The sequence below is a fragment of the Acinonyx jubatus genome, chromosome D2 (assembly GCF_027475565.1).
Source record: "Acinonyx jubatus isolate Ajub_Pintada_27869175 chromosome D2, VMU_Ajub_asm_v1.0, whole genome shotgun sequence".
In the NCBI taxonomy this organism is placed as follows: domain Eukaryota; kingdom Metazoa; phylum Chordata; class Mammalia; order Carnivora; family Felidae; genus Acinonyx; species Acinonyx jubatus.
The window spans coordinates 44,640,512-44,657,220 of NC_069393.1; positions in this window are offsets into that span (position 1 = coordinate 44,640,512).

A 16,709-nucleotide genomic window follows, 5' to 3' on the forward strand; every position below is an offset into this window, starting at 1 on the left:
CGCACGAGCCATTGCGCACAGCCTCTTGGGACCGCCAGTCCTCATACCCACCAGAGAGGTGTGGAGATGGCGAGGACCAGGATGCCTAGGAAGGCGTAACCTGGAAATGCCCGTCCTCTGGCCGGGGAGTCCTTTACCAGGAAACAGACACATAGTAAGGGCCTGTGCAAATGAACTTACCTCACCTTACCTTCCTGTAGAGTGAGGAGTGGGGACTGATAGATGGCTCTCTGAGGGCCCCGGTCTGCCCCATGGGCACGTCTGCCTCCAGGGTGCATCATGAGGACCACACAGCAAAGACAAAGAGTCTGCCCCGGGCAGTGTGGTTGGCACAGCAGACAGGGCAATTACCACTCATCCTGAAATCCAACTACCCTCTCCAGTCCCCCAGAGTCTCTTTTGAAATAAGGCTGTGGGGATGGAAATACATAAACTAAACATGCCGGGCAGGAATACTTTTTACAACAGAGATGAGGAAGGGAAAAGGAGCCAAAAGTAGTATCCTCCCCGCCCCCCGTGCGCCTAGTTTACACAGGGTGCTGTGTATGCGTGGGACAGGCTGTGACAGGAGCCATCACCTCTGAGCAGATGCGGTGCTCAGCACAGGCACGTGCTCATGCCGGGCACAGCCTGCCTTTACAGCCAGGACACGGCCCAGTGAATGGCCCACACACAGCGGACCTCCGTGCAGGGGCTCCACACGAGGGGACTCTCCGTGGGACCTGGTACCACAAGGGAGTCTCCACTGAGGGTTCTGGAGAGAAAAAGAAACCCCAGGAGGTGCATCTGGAGATATTGCCCTGTGCCAAGTGTCAGGGAGTCATGAGTGTAGGGTGGGCTCAGGACAGCTCAGAGGCCACAGGCAGGGGGAAGCCCCCTGGTCTGGGTGCCTGAACACAGGGTGGCCCATAGACTCCGCCCCCCCAGAGGCTCTGAACCCACATGCTCTGATCTCCCTTATCCGGGCTCCTCTCTCAAGGGTGTCTACCCTGCCGGCAATGGCCCCAGAAAAGCGGTGGGAAAGACCCCATCTGGAGCCTGTTCAGCCTTGGATCCTGTGTGTTAGGCCAAGTCATGACCTGAAGGAGCCACCCGATACGGAGGTTCTATCTTCAAGGAAACACTGGGTGCGGCCTTCAAGCTCGCTCAGAAGAATGTCGGAGGCAGAGAAGAGTGACCAACATCTCGGAGAAGCCAGGGAAACTGAGATCTGGGGGGGAGCCATCACTTACTCAGAGTCCCAGCTGGCGACGGCAGGTTTGGAAGCGACTGGAAAACCGCAGTCTGAATAACCACAGCTTGGCTTTGGCCACAACTCCCTCGGGGGCATTTTCCCCCCACACTGCCCGCTCATGGGCTTCCAAACCATCCACTTGGAAGCTCCCCATCACCAGCCTCTAATGAAATGCACTCGGCGTTCCCGACCACGGCTCCACCTTTACCGACCGCGCGGCCCCTTGGTCCGGGGCCGCACGCACTTGGGGGTGCGCCACTCTGGCCGCAGGAAGCCAGTCTGCTGTGAGATGTCGGGAAATGGTCTGCGGAGCCCTGATATGTATTACTTTCCAAATTTATCACGGCTCCGTCTTCCAACATAGAAAAATATGGTTTTGATTTGTTTGTCGACACATCTCCAAGCCCGGGTCCATCGGTCCTCCAGGACAGACCCCTCCCGGTGGGCTGGGCTCGCAGGAGTGGCTGGGCCTTCCTGTATGGTCCTGCTGCTGAGAAGGGCCCTGGCCTGGCCCTCTCCTTACTGGCCATCTGCAGACGCCCACCCAGCCTTGCTGGTCCTTTCCTAGCACATCCCCAGGCTGGCTGAGGCCATCCAGTGTACTTTCCCTGGCACACTGGGACCCATTGGCAGCGGCCGTACTCAAGCTCTCGAGCGGCTGGAACGTGCCAGCGTTGTCCGCACAGGACGCTCCCGACACCGGCCATAAGCCAGGAGAGGCGGGCCTGGATGGTGGTGGTCAGTTCTTCCAGAAGTGGGGCGGGCAGCCGGCTGGCCCCATGTCAGGCCAGAACCCAGAGGCCCAAGAAGCCCAGCGGTACCCATCAGGGCCATCCAGCTTGCTTCTCTTCCTGGTTCTCAATCTGTCTCTCTGTCTCTGTCTCTTTGCTTCTCTCTCTCTCTCTCTCTCTCTCTGTCTCCCTTTCTTTCCTTCTCTGCCTCTCTATCTCTGTCACTGTCTCCTTATCTCTGTTGCTGTCTCTGTCTCTGCATCTCTATCCCTGACAGTCTCTGTCTCTCTCTTTATCTCCCTCCTTTTCCCTCCCTCTCTGTATCTTTTTGCTTGTCTCTGTGTCCCTCCTTCTGTCTCTGTCTCTCTGTTTATCTCTGTCACTGTCTCTTTGGCTCTGTTGCTATCTCTGTCTCTGCATCTTTATCTCTAACAGTCTTTGTCTCTCTCTTTGTCTCCCTCTCTCTCCCTCCCTCTCTGTCTCTATATCTGTTTGTCTCTGTGTCTCACTTTCTATCTCTATTTATCTCTGTTACTTTATCACTGTCTTTCCTCTCTGTTGCCGTCTTGTCTCTGTGTGCCTCTGTCTCTAATAGCCTCTGTCTCTCTGTCTGTATCTCTCTGTCTCTCCCCCTCCCCACCCCACCCCATCACCTCCAGGCTCATTTTCTGCCCCCGGCAGCAGCAGCTCTGTGCCCAGGGCCTTGGAGGGCCCGTGGGAGGGGGTCCTGTCCCACCTCTGGGCAATGTCCTGCCACCACAGAGCCATCCCTGCTCCTCCCAGAGTGTGGCCCTGTCCCCTCGCCACCTTCCTGCCTCCCCCTCAGCCTGGGGTGGAGAACAGCTGCTCAGATATCTGTTGTCTGTCCTGGAAGTCTGTGGTCTGTCTGGAAGCTGGTGGAGAGCTCATTTTGCCCGTTGCATTTGACTTCCTCAGGGTGGATAGAGTTTTCCTGTGTCTGTGACATGCCCAGGGCAAATCAGCTCAGGCCTTCTCTCTGTCAGCATAAGAGAAGCCATGCTGCCTGCAGCCCCCTGGTCCCACGGTGGCTACTCCCACCAGTTTCCCAGGCCAAACCCTCTGACTCACTAGCCCCAGGGATGGGGGAGCCCTCTCTCCCTACTCCCCACCCTCATCTCTGACTCAGCTTCCAGTGTGCTAGACCAAAGACCTTGGGTGCCTGTCACATCCCCCAGGTTCCTCTCTAGGGCAACTGGGACCATAACCAGATTGAGAGCCAGGGACAAGGGGCCAAGCGTACATGAAAAGCATCCCCATCACTGGTGGGGAACTGTGTTAACAGAGCTGCCCAGAGAGATGCAGGCAGGGAACACAGGAGCGTAGGGGAGCACGACAGAGAGTGGTGGGGTCTGCGGTAACTCAGCAACCAGAATGGGCAACGACTCTCCTTTTACACAGGGTGGCCAGATCCTCCGATTTGTCAAGAGAAACTGCAGGTCTGGATTTCCATGGGAAAATTTTAGATTTTAGATTTTATTTTTTATATGTTGGGACATAATTAAACATTATATATTGACAGAACATACCCGGCCTGCATACCACCTCTGTGACCTGTGTTTGGAGTCTCGTATCACCCACTCCTTAACCTTCCAACCGTAGGGCAGGGAGCTCCTCATAGGTCCTACAAGCCTGCCTAGGTCACGTGCTCGGGGCCCACCCGCAGAGCCACAGAGGTACTCAGAAGATCCCCGTGCAGAAGATCCACAGCTGCCTGTTCCTGACTGGTCACCTCCCCCTGGCCTGCAGACCCCTGGGCCACCCCCCCCCCCCGCCCCCGCCTCTGACACTGCACGGCCCATCACAAACAGAGCTGAGGCAGGAAGACCGTTCAAGCCACAGGGAGTCCCCAGAGGGCCAGGCTGTGGTCGACATGCTTGCTTGCGTTTCTTTCCTTAGGTTTAAACACAGCTACTTTCTGCTCCCAGTCAGACAAGCAGGTCACAGCACCCTGCCAGGGGTCGAGGCCCGCCGCCCCCAAGGAGGTTCCTGCCTGCACACAGCCAGTCCCAGCACCGGGCTGCCCCTCAGGTGGCTAGAGGCAAAAGCACGTGTGGGCCAGTCACTGGCTTCACGGAGCTACAGCTGTGTGGTCTGGGCAAGTGACAGTTCAGCTTGACCCGCTGCTTCACCCATAAAATAGGAACACGAATTACTTCATGCTAGATGCAAAGGGACCAAACTAGGTAACTTCCTCAAAGTCCCTCCCAACAATCCTGTGGGGAGTTATCATCACCCCCCTCTGCCCCTCCCCCCACCAGCCCTCCTTCCCCCCACTTTACAAGTGGAATTCTGAGCTCCAGCGAAGTGGGGCTATCTGTCCCCGGAGGAGCCCAGATTTGAGAGTTTGGTTTTTCTTTACATCGAGTCTAGAAGCACCAGGGCAGGAATGAAGAGTTTCCAGCTGGCACAAGGACCAACTTTTCGCTCCTTCAGCTCCCTCACCCTAGAGTTACCCCCCTCCTCCAGGGTCTGCATTGGCCCCAGAGTCCAACATGTGAGTACAGCTGGTTAACCACCCCCACGGGGGCTGGTCTGCCTAAGTTCTTGACTTGGACCTGTGGGCTTCTATCACCTGTCCCCACATGCCTGGCTCCCACCTCCTGAGGGTAGAACACAGGCCTACAAAGTGTGTGTGTAACACTGAGCTTGGCCCAACCAACTCCTACACATCCTTCAGAACCTTGTTCAGACATACCTTCTACTGGAAGCTGTGCCGGGCAACCCCAACCCCTCAGGCTAGGCTGAACCCTTCCTCCGGGTCTCTCCAGCACCCATCTTTGCCTTGATAGAGCACTCTTCACGCATTAGGAGTTCACAGTACAGTGAGTGACGTAACTGAGCAAGACGGCCCCCTCTGGAGAAACCACTTGACCTGAGGGTCCCAGCAGCTGTTCCAAGGGCCCCCATTCCTTGCCTCGGATGCCACCCTAGGCTGGTGTTCCCCACTCCCAGCACAGCACACCCTGTTGGGAAGCCCTAGGGCCCAGAGCCTGTGAGGATGGAGGCCACAGTCTGTGTTGGCTGTCCCACTCTGGGCTCTGGGAGAAGGCTCTGGGGAAAGGCCCTGGGTGAAGCCCCCTGGCCTCTATGTTACACTTGGCTATTTCTGTGTGGATGCAGACACCTTCCCTTTCTTTGGCCAGGAACCAGATGCCTTCCCATCAGGGACTGTGTGTGCCTTACTCAGGGCTGAGCTGGGATGAGGGGTCCAGGAGCTCCAGGCTCCCTGGGATGTGACATCCTGTGGTATTATTAGCACAGGAGGTGATGAGGTGAAAACAGTGTGTCAGCAAGGACTGGGGCTAGATTGCCGTCTAAGCGATGCCAGAGATGGGCACACGCTCAAAAATGTAAAAATATGTATTCCAGCCTTAGTACGGGGGCTAAGGGTGGAGGGGCACATGTCAGTCGGCAGCACAGCTCCCCCTGCTGGTCATGCTGATGATGCAGCTTGATCCCCTTGCAGCAAAGAGGGACAGACGGGACCAGCAGATACAGGGTGTGCATGCATGCATGCACCATTTTCCTGTCTCTCTCTTTGTCACACACACACACACACACACACACACACACACACACACACTGGGCACTCCCTCTGCCCACTGGCACCACTCACAGACCAATCACATAGTGAACAAATTCAAAGCACCTGCTGTGTACAGATACTGCCCCCAGACTCATCTGATCCAGGGTGAGCCCTGACCTTCACTCCCTGTCTCCAATTTGTCGCAGAGTCTTTCGGTCCTCCTTCCAGTGCCCCCACCCCCATACAACTGGTCCTAGCCCGTTACTCCCTTGCTGGGCCCTGTCCCAGGTCCTCAGGCCCCCACTAGGACAAGGGCCCAGGGTCCAACTAGGCACCCTCCCTCTGCACACTCCTGCACACACCCATCCTGCACATGGCCCCACATTCCACATGCTTCCACTGCCTGCTCCTGCACCTCCAGGCCCCACCCCACCCTGAGAAAGCCCAGACTCCTCACAATGGCAGTTAAAGCCTTCGGTGCTATGACCAACCTGAGGACGGGTTTCCCTGCCTCTTCTCGCCATGCATCCACCCTCCAAGCAAACCACAGCACCACAGCACCATTTCCTGAAAAGGTCTCCCATCTCTAACCTCACAGACACCTCCTCGGCCCCTTTCCCCTGCACAGGTGTACCCCTATTATACACAGCCCTCCCCACTCATGCCCATGGACAGACTCACACCCCATTTGTCTTCCCCACTCCCGTGCCACATGTGGCTCCCAGCCACTTAGCTCTCGACAGGAGACCCCCACATCTAGAAGCACCCACTCCCCTGATGCGCTCCTGTGCCCACCCTTGCCCCAAGCTCAGGGTCTACAGAGGAAGGAGATCACAGGCCCCGGTGCCCAGTTTCCCAGGAAGAGCTTCTGAAAGGAATTGCACCCACAGGAAGCTCTGGTCCTCCAGGAGGGCAGCGGCCGGCCGCCAGGGCCACATGTCCGGGGGTGACAGGCCAGCCAACAAGACTGTTGTTCATGCCTGAGCTTCTGGAGCCAGGCAGGCCCTACCCCAGAGCCCCTTCTCCATTTGAGGAGGCAGCTGGAAAACAAGGCCTTGGACCCAACAGCCCAATGGCCCGTTTGAACGGCTCTCCTCAAGCAGAAATTTCCCACATCGCCTTCCAGCCAGGGCACTGCACCCCAAGCTCTCCTGCCTCCACAGCAACAACACCTCCAGCCTCACTTGGCACTGTATCTGGGCCCAGAGCACAGAGGAGGCCTGTGGGGAGGGTGGGGGAGAGGGTCCAGTGGGAAGTCAGGCTCCTGGCTGGCCGTGGCCCTTTGTAAGGAGTCCTGTGGCCCCCACACTATCTCTTTCCACTTCAACAGAGGCGCCTTGGCCTGTATTGGGCTTGGGGACCCACAGAGCTAAACGCATATCACTGGGCCCCTTCCAAGCTGTGTCCCCAGGCAAATGACAGGAACTTTTCCTGCTTTGTTTCCTCATGCCCTTATGCTGAAACAAGCTTGGAGGACCCACGTGGAAGTTAAGAGAATACTCTTTAGCACCTGGTACCAACAAGTCCTTTCTAACATATTCTGCACTGCCATCCACCCAGTCTGCTCCAAATTTGAGCATCCTCAGGGCTCAGAGACCTCCCCCAGACATGGTGGGCTGATCTCCCCCCTTCCCATTGGGCAGCCCCATTCTGGCTGCAGGGGCCCAGTTCTATTCTATGCTCAGCCCGATGCCCACTTCCCCCTTGGCCTGCAGGGTCAGGTCCTGGTACTTTGCTTCTCCTGAATGCTATTCTGAGTTGTGCTGACCCCTTCCCCACCTGCTGGCCCAGAGGACCCCCTGAGCCCCACCTCTCTGCTCTACTCCCCCCACCCTGCCAGGCCACCTAGGACTTCCGGCCTTCTCTGTTCCTCTGACATGTTCTGTGAGCTCCCGGGTCTTATTTCCTCATACCCAGCACATATGAGGAAGGACCAAGAGAAAGGCCAAGTTACCCTAGCAGAGTTTTTTGATGAAGGGTGGAAGGGGTGGTGTTAAACACCTCTCTTTGAGAGACGACACAGAGACCCTACTAGCAACCGGGGTTTCTTGTCCCCAGGCCTCTTTAGAGAGTCTGCCCTGTCCTGCCATCGGTGGCTTCCCTTTGTTCCCTACTCATGCTATAACCCGGTCACCCTCATTCATGATCTTTGAGCCCATGATCACACGGAGGCCCTGCCACTTGTAGGCCATGACTGCCTTGGCTATTCCATGGCTGGAAGCTTCAGGACACAGCTGCCAAGAGCTGGGTGTCATCGGCTGAGGTCCCCTCTGAAGGGATCCCTCCCTGATTAGAGGCCTGGACACATGGGTGGGCACAGACATGCAAGGAGGGCCATGGATTCTCAGGACCTTTGAACCTGCCCCACCTGCCCACATAGTCACTGTGAAAACCAGTGACTAGGCTCCTCCTTGCTCTGGGCCACCCTGCTAAGACCCTGTCCCCATTTCTTCTGACCATTGATTCCTCTTCCTTCAGGACCGCTCTTAGCCATCGTGGAATCTTTTTTTTGGGAGGACCCACCCTTACGCCCCCTCCTCCTGATAAATAGAGAGTTATCCAATAGAGAGTCAGAGAGGCCAGGGTAGAGGTGGGGTGTGGAAAGGCCCTGAGAGAAAGTAGTGGGAATAAGAGAAAAACAAGACAAGCATGAGACAAAGGATTGAGTGGGTTGTAGAAAGAGTCCCGTGCCATGCTGTGGCCATGTCTACTGGCTGGGGTCTCCCAGGGTGTGAAGCAAAAATGAACAGGCCAACACAACCAGAGTGACCAGGCAGGACCCAGAAAGGCCACAGAAGATGGTCCCCAGGGGAACACTGCAGTGGGGTTCCTGCTCTCTCCAAGATTCTGTGTGCTCTGTGACTTTCTGGGGAAAGTGGGAGGCCCAGCCCAGGAGCAGGTACCCTGTGAAGGGCAAAGGTCACCTGCCTCTCAGGGAAGACGTGCCTGATCAGTGATAGGGGCATTTTGAACAGGGTGTGAGAGCCCCTGTACCACTCACAATGACAGGGCTCTACCTTACCAGGGGGCCCCCGGTGGCCCCTCATCATCCCAATCTCCCAGACCTCCCCGTCTCAGGGTCACCATGCTCCTGCCACAGGCCCCCATGCCCCATACACACCCTGTGTGGATATACTCCAAGAGATCAAAGCCCTTTCTAAACTGCGGTGCCAAGAACCTCCCCACCCACCACCACTGCCCAGCCCCCTGTGGAGGAGGGGGACCAGTCTTCCAGACACGTTGCTCGGTCGCTCAGTCTCACGAGGGAGAGCTGGAAGCCAACATGGTACTGGGCTCCGCTCGGACGAGGGGGGCAGCCCACAGCCTCCACACAGCGGCCTGGCCCTGCTCATTGGACGCTCCCTCCTGGATCTGGATCAGCAGCTTCACTGACCGTTGGACCCCCGACTCAGGGCACCAAGGCCCTGACAGCCCTCTCCTCTCTGGACACGGTGGAGGGAGGCTCATCAGGGACACGTTCTCAACACCAAAATGCCAGGTGCCGCGAACAACGCCCAAGCCTCCCCTGGGGTCATGGGCAGGGCATATACGGGCCAGGAGGTCTGGGCCACGTTCGGGTCCACCGCCACCCCCCCGCCAGGTCTGCACCCGTCACCGCCCAGAACCTCTGCCTGATGTCCCTCACCCCACCCCCACCACCCCACCAGCCTGCTCTCCACCAGGCAGACTGTGAGCTTGGGGCCTCACTCTCATGGATTCCCATGGCCAGATCACGGTGAGTTCTGCCAACGGCCCACGCCATTGGTTTGGTCAATGCCGGAGGCTCCAGCATCCCCACCCCTACCCCAAGCTCAACCCCTCCCACACAAAGCACAGGAAACTCCAGCACTGGACATGGAGCCCAGTCTATCTGTTCCAATTTCCACGGGAATATGAAAAACATTTAACATGACAGCTCAGTTTCCTTCAAACAGGATCCAGGGACCCACACAGGCGCTTCCCTGAGGCCAGACGTCTGAGTCAAACCATGAACGTGGGTGATCCCTCATACTCAGATGTTGGGCACCAGGGAACCCAAACTTCCCCCATGAAGACTTTGGGTTCTGAAGGCCAGAGTGATGGCCGTCATCTCACAGATGAGTGTGCTTGGATCCGTTTCCATTGTGGGGGCTTGGCCAGGCAGAATCAGGGTCTGGCTCCTCAAGGGTCGCACGCTACCCTAAGAAGTGACATCTGTGAGTGCCCCACCCAGAGTGGTGCTCAGTAAATTCTGGAAAGCGTCCCCTGACTTGAGGTCGAATGGGGGAGTGCGGCCTCGCTGGCAGCTTGACTCCCATAGGCACCGTGCCCACATGTGAGCCTGCTTCTCGGAGCCGAGGAATCGCGTCAGGACAACGGGAAATCTTCTCCCTGGGCCTCTGCCAAGTGGGCCCAATGCCAGAGCTGCAATCCAGGGCATCCCTGCCAAGTTTCCAGGCTCTTGTCATGCTTCACTCCTACCCAGGGGGAAACCCCTGCACTTTCTCACTTCTTTTGAGACACATCAAATTGAAGAGAGTTGGCTCGCATCTAAAACCAGGCCTATTTTCTCTACTCACATTTTTTGGAAGGGGAATCAAATTATTTTCCTTCGTTTCCATGAAATGCTGGTGATGGGCTCCGGGGGGATCAGTTCAAAGGCACCTGTTGCTAATTCCCAGGGCTGAGCAGAGATGGTGGAAACCGCCAAACGCCACAGGCTTTGTGATCAAAAAGAGAAAAGGCCACCAGTGTTCTCTGAAGTCCAGGGGTGGCATCTTGAAGGAGGTGGGCCTTAGAGGTGCCTTGCTTGTGCACGTGGCAACGACGAGCCGGGAGGGCACCTCTCCCGCTGGGCCCCCGCCGTCCTGCACTCCTGGGAATTCGCCCGGCAATGGACAGAGCTCCTGAGAGCAGCGTGGGACAAAGGCAAAAGGGCAAAGTTGAGCTCTTGCCCCAAGTGGAGCCTGCCTGAGGCATTTGTGCCCTGGAGACAGACCTTTGTTCACTTGGTGCAGCAAGCGTTCTTTGAATACCTCCGGGGTATTTCAGGGAAAATCAAGCCTCACTGAGAATCTCCAATGCACAAAGTAAGGCTCACCACCTGGGCCTGCTCACAGGTGCCTCTGTGCCTGCAGAGAGTGACAAGGCATTGGTCATGCGGCCAGTGACAGAGCCCGTGACGGGGCAGGGAGAGAGTCCCAAGAGGAGACCACTCCTCAGCTGAGCCTCACTGGGTGACCCGCAAGGATTTGGCCCCTTCTTCCCATGCAGAGGTCTTCCCAGAGAGGACAAAAAACGACTGTGGGGTGCAGAACAGGTGTGTGAGCTTCTATCTTTTTAACCTAAAAAGAAGAAAGAAAATGATACAGCTCAGCTCTACAGACCAGATCACATTCGGCCGTGGCTGAAGGAATGTGTGTGCGCTACCCCCATTTCTGGGACATTCTTGAACCTCCCCCTCCTTCAAATCTGAGGCCCTCCTTGACTCCCCCTACATACACACTCCCCATCCCTCTTTCCCCCTGCTCTTTCCTCCCTGGCACCTCTCCCCACCGCCGGCATGCGTCCGACTCATTTGTGTTGCTGACTATCGTTCTACCCTCCACTAACAACACACATGTTGCCGTGGTGTTTCTGTGGCCCACGCTCTTCTCTGAGTACTTTCCACATATTAATGCATTTGATTCCATCAGCACGTCCCGTGAGGCACATGCAAACGGATCTGTAAAAGATCCCCCCTTTTACAGATGGGGAAACACGGACCCAGAGATCCTAAGTGGCTTGCCCTAAGTGACCACCTGGTCAACGGCAGAGCAAAGATTCAGTCCAGTCCTGCCTGGCCCCGGGGTCTGTGCAGTTAACCCCTGGGGCCGTAATGTCTCTAAAATGTCATCTAGCCAAGGCTGGGGTTCTTGTCTATTGTCTAAGTACTATATTCCCAGAGCCTAAAACGGCATAAGGGCTTCATAAGTGTTTGTCAAGTTAATAAATTTACATCACCTCCCTGGCCTATCTCCTCAGTAAGGCCTCTAACCTCCGCTGGGCCCCTCAGAACTGGACCTATACCCCCAGCAGCCATGCACCACAGCGAGAGTCCATCGTCCCCCAGGAAACACAGACCACACTCTGGGATGTATCTTCGAAGGGTCCCCACTTGCTCACCAGAAGCCCCTGGGGCCTGTGAAACCAGTGCACACACACCCCGAGTGAGGATTAGGATGCAGTACCATTCCAGGGGCAAGTGTCCACATTGGGATCAAGGCCTTTGGGGCCTCACTGAGGAGATAGCAGCTGGCCACGGAAACTCTGGGGCAATAAAGGCCGTAAAAATGGTTGAATCCCACTGCCCCCACTTAGAAGCTGTATGATCTTGGCCAAGCGTCCCCAGGCCAAGGCCTCGGCCCGGATCCGTGGGTCTGTAAATGACACTGTAATGTAAATGACACACTGTAAATGACAACATGCAGGCTTCCCACCTTTGAGGACAGTCTTTCCTCCCTCCCTTTATTCAACGGCTCTGTGCCGAGCACCAAGTGGACACCAGGCTGGGGACATGGTTTTAGGAGTTGGTGACATAGCAGTGAACAGCGGCCCCCTTCTCGCGGCGCCTACGATCTAGAGTGAGAAGAAGGATAGCAAACACACACACAACACACAGTTTAATGAGAAAATAAAAGCAGGATAAGAGAATAGAGAGTTGAGTCCCAAGTATTTTCCATCTTTCCTCTTAAAACAATGTGTGTTCTGCACACAGTTCTGTCCCGTGAACTCCAGCAATGGGGCTGAGCTCCCCATCCGCCCGGGAGAGGACATTCAGAGAGCTCAGGTGGGGACCACACAGAAATGCTGGCTCCACCTCTCGCCAGCCTTGTAGACTCTGCTGAGGGAGCTCCCCGGGCCCGGGGAGAATGGATGCGGCCCCTACACAGAGTTCAGGTGGGCCAAGTGGGCTCAGGTCTGAGCAGCCCCTACCCTCTGAGTGGGCAGAGCAGCCGGAAGGAGGGTGGGAGAGGGGAGGGGCAGCCCTCATCTCCATCCATGCTGTGTGTGAATGAAGGCAGGTGCAGGTGGCTATGGGGCAGGACTGGGGGGATGGAACCAGCCCCAAGCAAGGGTATGAGGCAGTTTCACGGGGCCCAGGGAAGGCTCCTACTCCTACCCGATGGGCAGCGTGATCTTCCAACGTCAGAGCACAGTCCTGGCCAAAGAGGCTGGGCCTGTGGGGGACTGAGGCCAGCGCCCACCTGTGCTGCTCAGGGTGGGGCTTGAACCCCAGCCCTGGCCCAGCCCCAACGGACAACGGAGCAGACAGCAATGACTTCCCAAGTTGGGCCCAGCCAGCCTGGTCCATCAACCGAGGTGAACGCAGCTCTCAGCACTCAAAGCGGTTGTGCCATCAAAGTTGTTCTTAAGTGCATTTGGGGAACCACTCTTAGGTTCAGATCCAACTTCTGCCCCTGTCAGCTCTGGGTTCTTTGGCGTGTTTTTTTACAGGTCCAAGGGAAGTCTTCCTAATCCGTCACCTGGGAGTGGTGACAGGTGCCTCGTAAGGCTGTCTTGAGAGCCGATGAAATGGTGAACTGTAAGCCTCAAGCCACAGCAAGTGGTTGTAGGTCTTGCAGGCCCCAGCACACGGCCGGACCGTGCTGCCCCCCCCCCCCCCGCCCGCCCCCCATCCACCTGGCAGGCATGGGTGCACAGGCTGTGCTAGGCCGGCACATTCTCATCCTGCCCACCTACTCTGGACTGTTTGTGTTAATGTCACGGCTCTAAAACATTATCACTGGAGGCCATGAGATTTCAAAAAAGTGCTTCCTTTCCTGAGCCACATGGTTCTGTTTATAATTAGTGTGAGTTTCCATGAGCACCTCGAAGAGGCGGGAGTGGTGGCCCAGCGGGCTAGGTTTGTTAATGTAAGGCATTCCTGGGGTTTCTGTGCAGCCCAGTCTGTGCTCCTCCATCCCTCGCTTCCCTGGCCCCTGCCCTCGGCAGCCACCAGGCCCTCATTAAGGGATTAGCAACATCGACCGTGCACCGCCTTGGCCTTGTACTGGAGAACTGCTGGGCTCTCTGCTCTGTCCGCTGTGCCCCTTATCAGTACTCCCCAAGCCATGTTTGTGCTGGGGAAATCAAAGCAGGACTTGGGCGGAAATCATGGACCACTGGTGTCATGTGCTAATTGAAGACTCTGGGGCCAAGCATTAGCGAGGGGTCCAGACTTCCTCCATTCTGGGTCCTCTGCTAATGGGATGTCAAAAAACACAGCTGGGGCTACAGGCTGAGGAAGCCCATGTTGCCAAGACCCGTGAGAGCACGATAAAAGGATGACACGGTCTGCTGTGTCTCAGGGAAGATGACAGGTCTTGCTTAACCAAGTGCTGAAGGGGATGTTCCTATCTAGGCTCGGTGCCTGGGTCACAAAGGGTGTGGCTGCTGGAGCCCAGCCGCATGCCGCAAACACCCTCAGCACTCCCCCCTCCCAGTGGCCCTTTGCTTTCATGCAGGCAGGAGGGAGGGGCCCTGCGGTAATATTCTCACGTTGTTCGAGGCACATTTATGACTCTCGAGATTGCTTAGGACAGTTCCGAGTGCCCACATCTCTGTCATTCAAAACCCAGAGTAAGATTCAAGGATGATTGTGAATAATGGAAACTAGCCAAACATACAGGGGAAAAAGTGATGTAACCCTGATCAGCTTCTACTATTGTTCTCTGTTTCCCAGGCTCTGGGCCCACCAGACTGTGAGCTCCCTAGAGGCGTCCGCCCCATCAATGTGACCCTTCTCGGCTCCTGTCCTCAGCAAGGCAGGAGCAAGGTAGGGTCTTGGGGCCATGTGAGTGAGTGAATGAGCTCACCTCCTTGCATGTGGGGGTGGGATAATCCCCAGGTAGCAGTCACGGCCCCCTCTGCCTCCCACACCCACTCAAGTTCGTGTGACACTGGGGGCCTTGCCCCAGCCTCACCCCAGCACCCAGCCCTTGTCCCCCAGCTGTCTCCCTCAGCCTTGCCCCAGCCCCCAGCCCCAGACAGATGGGCTGGAGCCTCCTACTGCTGACTCCAAAGCAAAGGCTACAAATGTGACGTCACTAAGGTCAAGATCTGATCATTTCCACCTAGACAAGAGAACTTGACATGAGTTCCTGTGCAGCGAGCATTCATATGCTCAGGAAATGTCTCCAAAGCTTCTGTGGACCAGGAAAGGGGCTACATGGGTACAACCTGACCTGAGCAAGCGTGGCCACCGTCAGGACCGGCAGCATTGTGAGCATTCAGGTCAGAGCCCCTGCCCCACCCACTGTCCTCTGGTCAGGACTCCAGCAAAGGCACCTGCCATCCAGTTTGGAGTGACGGTCAATCATGTCCCAAGACTATGGGGTCCCACTCAATGCACCCATGTGGTCACCCACCATCTAGTGGCCCAGGACACTGTCCAGAACTCCCACTGGACCCCTGCAAAGATGGAGTGTTCAAGGCTGGCTTGCCCATGGATGGTGTGGCATGCCAGAGCAGACGCTTTATGGTACAATCCAATAATTCCCTGAGGAGAACTTCTGAGCCCAGCAGTCTTCCTTCTGACTGTCGTCAGTGACCACTTTTGTTGAGCACGTTATGTTCTTCAACTTCTTTGTCATTCAAGCCAGCTTCCTCTGACAGAACGAACCTCACATGTATTGAGTACTGGCCATTTTAGATGACAGGTTCTGCCACCTCGAACCTGCAGGCAAAATCAAGCCTGCTGCCTTTGTGTCAATAAAGTTTTATTGGAAAACAACTGTGTCCATTCAGTTACATTTTGCTTGTGGCTGCTTTCAGGCTGCAACAGCAGAGATGAGTCACTACAACAGAGACCACGTGACCCACAAAGCCTAAGGTATTTACTAAGGGGCCCTTGACAGGTAAAGTGTGCCAACCGTTGTACCAGGAGGTCTGCAAAAGTGGTTTTGTTTTTTCCTCTTCGTGTCCCTGGGCAACAGACCCTGATTGCCATTTGAAGAGAAGCCATCAAGGCCTGCCAAAGTCAGACAGAACTCACAGCTGGTAAGGAGGGCAGACAGACCTCAAACCCATGTCATCTGTCTAGCTCTGAAGACCATACTCTTGGCACTGGTCATTTCCTTCAAATCTTTGGTAGAGCAAGCCAAGGTGCACTGTAGCCTTGATCCTGCTTCTAGGGCAGCTAGGACAACGGCTCTCAAACCAGCAGGGTGTCTAGTAACAGCCTTCAACTTGTCTCCATAGAAATCCTGGTTAAAAGCAAAAGACAAATGACTTTCTCCCTAGTATCTCCCAAGATGCCAAAACTAACCACCCGGACAACTAACTCCCTCCTCTTCCCCTTGGGTTTGTGACATAAAAGTCAATCAGTTAATCAGCCTCTCCCTCTCCTGTCTGATTGAGGCGTTAGGCATTGGGGGCCCGAGCCGGTGGATAAGGCTGAACCACATGCACCACGGAGTCCTCTCTGGGACTATTAGAGCTCCCCTCACTCGGTAGTGAGACTCAGCATGGGGAAGGAAATTGTGGCTGCAGAGAAGCTGCCAGAGGCAAGGCCTGTAATTACTTAGCTGAGGGCCTTCTTGGGCATCCAGAACTCACTAGACCTTATCTTTAATCCCCAGGATTCCCCCAGAAAGCAGACGAATCGGTACTGGACTCCTCCTTGTTGACTGTCGACCTGTGAACATCCTTCCACCCTGGGAGAACCGACCTCGCTGTGAGTCTTGGGGGACACGGGGTGCAGCCACCAGGACAGCAACTAAGTAGGGTGGGCGAAGCTCATCCATCTTCCTGCCCCCTACACCCACTTGACCGCACCCCCTCAAGTCTGCCATCCAGCAGTGAGCTCCGCCAGGATTCAAGGGCAAAGGTGACAGCCCAGGACAGTGGTGCCAGTGTGGCAGCAGCAGTGGCCTGGGCCCCCATCCTTCAGGTGGTCCCTGGAGGCCGCACCCGACACGATGCCTGTCTGTTCCCCAAGCCTGTGCACCAAGCTTCTGTATCAGTCTTCCTGGTCTCTTCCAGTAAATTCAACTTCTACTGGAGTCGACTCAGGTCTGTGCAGAAACAGAGCTTGGAGAGATTAGACGGCTCACCCAAAGGGATACAAATAGTAGGAGGCAGATCTGGGACTCACTCTCAGCTCCGCTGGACCTAACAGACACATGCCTTTCCCTCTGGCCCACGCTGCTGCTCGGGGAGCGGCAGCACTTGTTTG